This window comes from Aplysia californica, unplaced genomic scaffold (genome assembly GCF_000002075.1).
Source record: "Aplysia californica isolate F4 #8 unplaced genomic scaffold, AplCal3.0 scaffold00154, whole genome shotgun sequence".
Taxonomy (NCBI): domain Eukaryota; kingdom Metazoa; phylum Mollusca; class Gastropoda; order Aplysiida; family Aplysiidae; genus Aplysia; species Aplysia californica.
The window spans coordinates 619,020-627,433 of record NW_004797424.1 but is presented as its reverse complement, the minus strand read 5'-3'; the positions used below and the strand labels follow the sequence as shown (position 1 = coordinate 627,433).

General features: G+C 42.0%; 1 long non-coding RNA gene across 1 annotated transcript; it reads right to left on the bottom strand.

Annotated features, from left to right (window-relative positions):
- Positions 1 to 4,735: 4,735 nt before the first annotated feature.
- LOC106011641 lies at positions 4,736 to 7,901 on the bottom strand. The gene is made up of 2 exons (XR_001184793.2): positions 7,729 to 7,901; positions 4,736 to 6,063 (listed from the first exon to the last, which is right to left on the bottom strand). It is a non-coding gene; the product is annotated as an uncharacterized LOC106011641 (long non-coding RNA).
- Positions 7,902 to 8,414: the final 513 nt, after the last annotated feature.

Sequence of the window (8,414 nt, the reverse complement as noted above, 5' to 3'; positions counted from 1 at the left end):
GTGTGTGTGTGTGCCCTTGTTGGTTATGTTTCGTACGTTTTTTTGTGAGTTTTCTTTTTTGGAAGGGGGTTGGGATGGGGGGTGGAGAGGAACGGAGGAGACAAGGAAACAGTTTGGTTAGGTTAAATTCGGTCTCTGAGTTAAACGCTTTCTTTGTTGCAGTGTGTGGCCGATTGCCTGCAGCGATTAGAAGCACAAAGACTAAAGAAACGAGCTGATTGTCTGAGGTAGTTAGGAGAACAAAGAAACGAGAAAAGTAGAGCAAAGCAGGTAAAGGTTACACACCGAAGTTAATGCTACTCATGAGAATTTATTGGATTTATTCAGATAAGCAGTATAGATTTTGCTATTTCCCCATGTCTTAAGGGTTTTCTAACTACTTGACAGGTCTGTGTATTGGGAGAGGTCAGCGACCGTACTAAGTTTATCCCAGAAACCGAAAGAGGCCCCTCGACATCATTAGGATACCAGAGGAAGGGAAAAGTAAAAAGTTAGTAACCGAAAGTTGAGCTCTCTTCCGACATTTATAATATATCCATCGAAAGCTATTTCTCGATTCATTCAAGCTTTTCACAAGCATGAGGAAGAAACTGAACAAAGGACGGAAGAGCACACCAATGATTTGTCGTTGGTTGGAATGGAGTGAGTTTATGGAATTTCAGCACAGTGGGCGTTGGTACACAGTCTTTCTGTTTTGGCATTCAGAATTAAATCATTGCATACTGCAAACATTACGCTGGTACCAAGAGGGACGCTCGCAAGCTACGCACACTCTCAAGTGGAAATGAAACTTTTGAAAACGTCCAAAATGTGGCAAACTCTTCTCTACCAAAATGAGGCTCGTTGGCCGTAGCAAAAGCCGCAAATCTTGATCCTTATTTATTCTTCTGTTTCTCTGTAAGAGATATTCTTCTCTGCTTAGTATACATTGGTGCACCCATATAGCCTACATATACATACACCCACGCACACACATACATGCACGTACAATCGCGCATGCGCGCGCGCACACACACGCAAAAACATACTCTCTCTCTCTGTATGTTACACACACACACACACACACACACACACACACATACACACTCAGATGTGGGTAGATTTTTATTTTCAACTTTTTGGTAGGTGGGGCAGAGTGGAGTTGGAGTCCCTATGGCGTGCAGCAGAGGATCTTTAGTTTGTCCATTCCATGAGTGCAGTACGTCTTCAGAGTTTAGTTCTGATCGTAAAATTGTTTTTACAAAGAAAGGAAACAGTCTGAAGGTCAGGATTCTAGCCATTGTCTAAAACCAAGAGCCGCTGCACTTTTGGTGTTACGCAGTTAGAGATAGGGATTTAGAACAACTTGATTGCAAGCGTAAGGTGTGTCCTTCCCTCGAATGACCTCCTATTGCGTGATCAGCAGGTCGTTAACCTTTTGCTAAACCAAATCTATTTGACTTGCTTTTATACATGTAATTGTTCGCCCATTGTGAACTCAGGGGCGAAGAATGACCAATTTGTTTGACAAGGTAATCAAAGTGAGACAAAGAACCAGAAAAAGATGAGGCCACACACGGAATGTTTTGACGCAATAGGAACATATTTAACAAAACTTCTTATTTATGCGAGGTGGCATCACTGTGTTGTGAACGAAATGAGGTTGTTTAAATATAGGCCATTCTAAGTCCTTGGCGTGAAAACAAATTCTGATTTCATAATATTATTGTATGTGAGTGTCCTGAATAGGATATTTATGGGGCAATGAAGAAGTTTCGAGCGTAGTGCAAACTGCTTGTAAATTGGTGCCACCTGTGGGTAAATCAGACTAGGATGATGTTCTCAGATTAAGGAAGGGAACCAGTTATTATTTGTAATGTCGACGCTTCGCCCCTGTATGACCTGATGATGACATCTAACATACAAGGAGAGGGAGAAGCTATAAACCTTGCAAGATGCCTGTTAGTAGCTAGCATGGTAAAGTGAGTAAGTGGAAGAAATACAGTGGAACCTGCTCTAAAGGCCGCCTGTCCAAAACAATAACCAACGTAAGCGGCCGTTTCCCTCTTCCCTCATTGAGTTTGTGTGTTCTATATTGTAATGATAATGTCCGAGATATCCACCTATCTAAGATAAACCACTGTTCCTCACGACAATGGATGGCCGAGCGCTCTCTTGGTCTAGAGGTTAAAGTGTTCGCCTCTTATTCAATAGATCCGGGGTTCGAATCCGGATAGGGTTGGAAAATTTTCATCTCTAAAATTGTCTCCTTTCACATCCTTTCCTGCTCTCTAACTCTAACAATGTTCTGTCGTTCGCTTTCGTCTCCACTTTTTGTCCCCACCACTTCACCTCCTTTGCCCCCTTCTCTGGGCTCCTGGCTCTTTCTGCAGCCTTTCTACTGCTACTCCGTGGCTTCTTCTTACTCAACTTACTGCTGTCTTTCAGCCACAGCCTTGATCTAATTGTAGGTAAATTCTACATGATCTAGCCATCTCGGATAAGGGCAAAAAATCCCGGAGGTCCGGTGTGCAAGTTCCGCAAGCTAATGATCCCTTGGTGGTCCAAAATCGATGAGTAGGCCTCGGCCGCAACTCGGACAAAATTCCAAATTTCCTACCGACTGAAAATGTTTAATGTGTCCCTTGCGCTCATTTGACATTATGCAGTTGCGAGCATAGTAGAACACTTACCCCCCCCCCCCTCCCCCCCAAAAAACAAACAAACAAACAAACAAAAAAAACCCGAAAAAGGGGACCCCCCCCCCCCCCCCCAGGAAATAAAAAAAAATGAAATAAAATACATAAATGTATTTAAAGAATAAATAAACAAATACATTACATAAATGTAAAAATAAAATAACGATTTTATAAAAAGTAAATAAATAACATTTTAAAAATGGGAAGCCGCCTTGGAACGTTTCTACTGTTACAGTTCTTCTATCATTTACTGGTGAAGACCTTCAATATCCTAAAAATTAGCACGTTCTGTTTCCCGGACATAACTTCCTTTGTTGCTATAACCTTGCCTTGGGTGGCGTCATTAGCCTAGTGGTAAGGCTACGGGGCTGGTAATCGTGATATTGCGAGCTCGGGGCTTCGAGCTACAGCTCGGTCCGACGTTGTGTCCTTGGGAAAGGCACTTTACACGAAATTCCCTCTAGGCTCGGTCCTTTCGGAGATGGACATTAAACTTTTAGGTTCCGCCTCTTAAATAACCCAATAGAGGCATAGGGGCGTTAAACCTATTATCATTTCACCAGCTTCTTTGGTTGAGGGAAGTGCAAAGCTTGAGTCAAGGGAGTTAATGCAAGAAAAATACAACTGACTTTGTGAGTATGGATTACCTAACCTGTAGTGCACTGCTTGGTCATTTCTTGCGTTTATTCATTTTTGATTAATTAGATCTAGAATCTAAGGGGCAGCAGCTGAAAGTTCCGATTTGGGCCAAAATTATGGGCTTTGAGATGTAGGTATTTTTGGCGTCCCCAGCCTCTCTTACAACTATTTCATCCCATAAGAAGCCCCCCCCCCCCCAAAGCCTTCTTTTGTAATATTTCAGGCTTTTAGTCACCACAACTTCCTTATACAGTCACTCTTTTTTGTTCTCCATTTTCTCAAAATGCTGTTTTGCTTTATACTTTTTGAATAACTCCACCATTTTTCTCCCAATCGTCATGAAATATTAACAGAATGAAGAAAAGATGTTACACTATAAAAATGATGCATTGAATTTTCAAAATCAATATGTGTAATAAATGTTTGTTGGTGGTGTCTGGAATGTGGGCTTCCACTATTATTTTACAACCTTGAATACTGTCTCAAGAAAAAAAAATCATTGATAAATGTTCTAACCACTTTAGGCAAAATTCAACTGACTAATTTGTAGAGCTTCTGTTTGCTAACATGCATACAAAATAACATCCTAATTTCATTGAAAATAACCGGGGTATCAATTATATAAGACATGTCAACAAAACTCAATATGGCTGCGGTCTTCATGTCAAAGAAACTTTTTTCTAAAATTTATTTGCAGATTTGAAGACTCCTCCCTCTGCATGTTGCGTGAAAATTGGTAAAATTTGATCCACAAATAATCGAGATTAAAGTTACTGATTTTTTTCTGTTGTAGGATATGCCCGAACTACTAGACACAGATTAGGTGGTTTTGGAAGTATAGGACTTTGTTTCCCAACTTGGCGCCAGGGCAAGGGGAAATAATAGGCTATCATATCAGAGATTCCAAGAAGATTCAGACCCTTCTGATTTAGTCATTCGCACTGCCAGGTGGTAATTGTTGTACCCTTCCTGTTGGGGCCAAACTGAACTGGGAAGGATACTACGTTCAAGTAGAAAGACCGAGATACTCTACAAAAACAGAGTCCACACGGGAATAGAAGTCTACGTGCAACGGCGAGAAGTCAAATCTCCACACAACAGACCCCAGTCAACCTCCTTTCAACATATTTTCTGGTACGCTCGAAGAGTATTATATTATTTTACAGGTGTTCCCGTCAGATCATCATCTGCAAAACAATCAAGAGTATATTTCCAAAGTTTGAACAATAACAACCAAACAACAACAACAACAACAACAACAACAACAACAGCAGCAACAGCAACCGCGGCAACCGCGGCAACAACAACAACAACAACAACAACAACAACAACAACAACAACGACTCAAAAAATAAATAAACAAAACCGAAAATGTAACAAAAAAGGAATGGAACAAACAACGCAAGTAAGCAAAGCAGTCAGAGTATGGAAATCACTTTATTGAAGTCAAAATACAAACATCTTCAGTAGTTACAATATGGATCAAAGACAAATCTAGTAACCTGATGAATTCGAGCGCACACCTCGGCACACGGCGGCCTTATCTAGGGGTCGGTGCTCAGGGTCTTAGATGTACTGATTCCATAGGTTCGGGGTGAAGGTTTAAAGGGTTAATAGTCAGAAACGTCATAATGATATGGGTTAGTTACCTATTCACAAAGGCATAAAAGTGAAAAAAAATATAGGCGATATCTTACTATCCCATCAACACAATTTAGATAATTCAGGAGCACTCGTCAACCCTACCTGTCACCTGTCAGGTAGATTAAGGGTATCTATCAAAATGCAGTGTCTTGGACAGTTGAACTGATACAAAGATCTTGGGCATCTTTCACTCATTAGTTAAATAGAAGGCAAATCAGGCAGGGGTAGACACAGAACAACCGACTTGGAAAACCTGAACAGATGAATGATGTGACGTGGAAAGACCTTTTGAGAGCAATCGAGCGGAGAAATGAATGACAAACCCTGATTGCCAATGTGTGTGTCATATCTGTACTTTTTCACATAATCAGGCAGCCTCATCCTTCACACATTATTTTCATTTCTCTTTCAACGTTCTTCTCTGCTTCTTAACTGTTGTAATGCAAACACCGTCTTAAATGCATCTGTCAGTCGTTGTCTTTTAGACAAAGCTACGAACTGAATCTCTATAACAGCTAAAAAACAAACAAACATGCTGTTTCTTTATTTAAATGTAGTGTGTGCAACGTCTCCATGGACAAAATATAATATCATTTAGGAGACAGGCCCCGACCCTGTTTTTCAGAGCTAACCTTGTCTGAGGGGTATACAACGTCGCCGCAGAAAGAACGAGATAATCGATAACAATTCACTCTGAGTGAGAATCGAACTCAGATCTTCAGCTTGTGACGACGAAGCGTCTAGATCTAACCACTCCACAACAGATGCCGCTACAAAATAAATTGTTTCGAAACCCACAACTTTTTTTGGCGTTCTTCCTCCGTTAAAACCAAGCCACCAACGAAAACATCTGCAACTTTCCTGTATTGAAATTGGCTTGGCAGTTTTTCAATTACGAACACACTCACACTCAAAAAAGACACGAAGAACTCGGGAAGCTAAATGAGGTTATGACGAGTACACTGTTATAGATCTAGAGTAATTACATGTATTAGATAATAATGGGAGATGGTGCAGCAGTCTTCTGCAATACACGAACGTTGTCTTGTTATTCACAGAGGACCACAGCTCAAGGCACACGCTCAATGGCGTCCACAGAAGCCTGTAAAAAAACAACAACAAGACAATAAACAAACAACAACAATAAACGAAGCAAGTTAACAAAAAGATGTAAGACTTATTGGTAAAAAGAAATGCATTTGAAACTGCAGATGTTTTATGCCCACATCGGCACTATTTAGATCATTTACGAGGCGGGCTGCTTCGACCGTGCCTACCAAGGCCAGCCCAGGTTGAGAGGGAACCACGTCCCAACAGCCAGACGAAGATACTTGATTACAAAACAACAACCGCCCTACACAATCACATCAAAGCAAAAAAAAAAAAAGCAACAACAAACGAACAAGGAACCCCCCCCCCCCCCCCCCACTAAAAACAATCAAAACCCCAAAACAAATAAAAAAGAGACGAAACAAAACAAAACCTCCCCACATGAGAATGAAACTCAAATGTGACCCAACTGACAGAAGAGACCCCAGTCGCGGGTAAGTAAGTTTCGAATGGACGACTCACGTTAACTTTTACCGGCCTGACCTCCTGCGTGGCAAGCGTTGAAGTTAAAGCGTCTCTTGATATACTCAATAGATTTCCATTATACAGTAATACCCAAGACACCCTAACGTAATTCTGATTCACCATGAAGCGCACAATTTGACACTATTTGAAACCGCTTGTGAGGTGTCTTAGTGACTCAGGCGCTCGTCAACCATTTTCTCCTTAATGTTACCTCTGAAACCAGACGACCCCCACCTCCTTCAATCGCAAATATCTTGACTTCTATTCAAGAGAATTGGGTTTTTTTCACCGAAAGCAAGACAAATAGACAAGCTCTCCAATGATACCAATAACTTTACATGCCCCAAAATTGACGAGCGCCTGCGTCGTGACACAAATGAAAGTCAAGGAAGGGAAGGTTGATGACGCATTTCATAATATCGAGACTTAAGGTGTATTGCCCTTTTATATTAATTACAGGGCATTGTGTACATCAACGCCGCGAAGTTTTTTTTTACAGGAGCGCAATGAGCGGCTGCCATGACAGTGTCCTCAGAGTGTCCTGGCCTGGGAGCTCTCGACGTGGTCTAGAGGTTATGGCGTTCGCCTCTCAGTCGTTAGGTCCTGGGTTGAAAACCTGACAGCGTCGGAAAATATTATTTTCTGCTCTAGAATTTTCTCCTTTCACCTCCTTTCCCCCTCTCTAATCATGTTCTGTCGTCTTCTTTCGTCTCCACTTTCTGCCCCCCCTCCCCTTTGTCCCCTTCTCTGGGCTTCTGAGTCTTTGTGCAGCCTTTCTACTGTTGCTCCATGGCTCCTTCTTATTGCTGTCTTTCAGCCACACCCCTGGTCTTAGGGTAGGTAAGATCTAACACATAGCCTTCTCGGAAAAAGGACGAAAAATCCCGGAGGTCCCGTATGCAAGTTGTGAACGTTAAAGATCACTTGGTGGTACTAAAATCGGTAAGAGTACAAGTAGGCTTCGGTCGCCACCCGGGCAAAATTCAAAACTTCCTACCAAACTGAACATGTCTGATGTGTCCCGCGCACTCATAAAAATGACCTTATGCAGTAGTTGCAAGAGCTGCAAAACACTTTCCCCCCAAAAAACAAAAAAAACCCAAACAAACAGGGGGAGAGGGGGGCTCCAAGAGCGGCCCCCATGACAGTGCATCGGTCTTGGATGATCATTATTAGTCCCTGAGTTACTCACAGGCAGGGCGTATGTATCCCTGCGGATTCTACAGCACACTTGATACCCATAGGGTCCGCACGAGTGACCCCGAGCCGGCACACTGCAGGAGACAGAAGGGGTGCAGGAGTAGGGACAGTTCCCCTGATCACCAGTGCTCTGGAAAGGAAAAAAATTATTAGTTTTAGTAAGGTTTTACGGCGCTCGCAACTCGCAACTGCATAAGGTCATGAGAGCTCCAAGGGGTGGATGTCAACAGAGAAGCCCAAATGGGGAATCAGGTTTACTCTGCTCACCTCTCTAGCCTCAACAGCACAAAGTCTGCTTCGACTATCAAGGCACCCCGGAAAAAGCAGTTCACAAGAGAGTGACAAACTATTTCAAACTACAAAAGTCGAGGAAAATGACTATAGTAAGGATGAGGAAAGAAAAAGCAGCAGTTCTCCCAATGTTGTGCGGGCACAGTATGAGCATGACATTATTATATCAGCCCATTTACAATTTTACTGTAGATAAGAACATTTTAATATTCCCACTTTGGGAATGGCCTACAGACAAATTCATAAGTAGAAAAAGGGTGGCAAAGGGACAACATTTCACCAGGATTGAAATAGACTTTTGTTTGAGGAAAGAGAAGCACATTCACTGAAAAATGGTCATGTACAGCCGGAAAAGGGTACGGCAGATATAAAAAGTGGGAACTTCTC